This window comes from Propithecus coquereli, unplaced genomic scaffold, assembly GCF_000956105.1.
Source record: "Propithecus coquereli isolate 6110/MARCELLA unplaced genomic scaffold, Pcoq_1.0 Scaffold4, whole genome shotgun sequence".
Classification (NCBI taxonomy): domain Eukaryota; kingdom Metazoa; phylum Chordata; class Mammalia; order Primates; family Indriidae; genus Propithecus; species Propithecus coquereli.
The window spans coordinates 1072545-1072989 of NW_012149729.1; positions in this window are offsets into that span (position 1 = coordinate 1072545).

Genomic DNA, 445 nt, shown 5'->3' on the forward strand with positions numbered 1-445 from the left:
AAATAAACAAGAAATATACTGTTTTGAGTATTCTATAGTTCACTTTTTAAATCATCTACAGTATTTTTGTTAAAAAAATACATCATTTTTGCATTAGAAACAGTATATAGCTCATCTTCATAATAGTGGCTTAAAGTAGTAATCATTAGATTTTTTTCTATACCTTAGATTTAGATGAGTTATAATATTGGACTAGATTTATACTAACCCAAGGTACATGGTAAAATTAGCTATATTGAATAAATCCTTTTCATCAGAATAATTTCTTACTCCCTGTTTTATGTAAATTAAGAGCTGAGTATGTAGCAAAATGACCTTTTTTTCAGTGAAACATAGCTGATGGCCTAGAAAATAATAACTGAATCAAATACTTAATAGCATTTTTTTGAAATTGGTTTTTATAAAAGTGTTTTAACATCATTATAGAAAAATTTAAGATATAGAG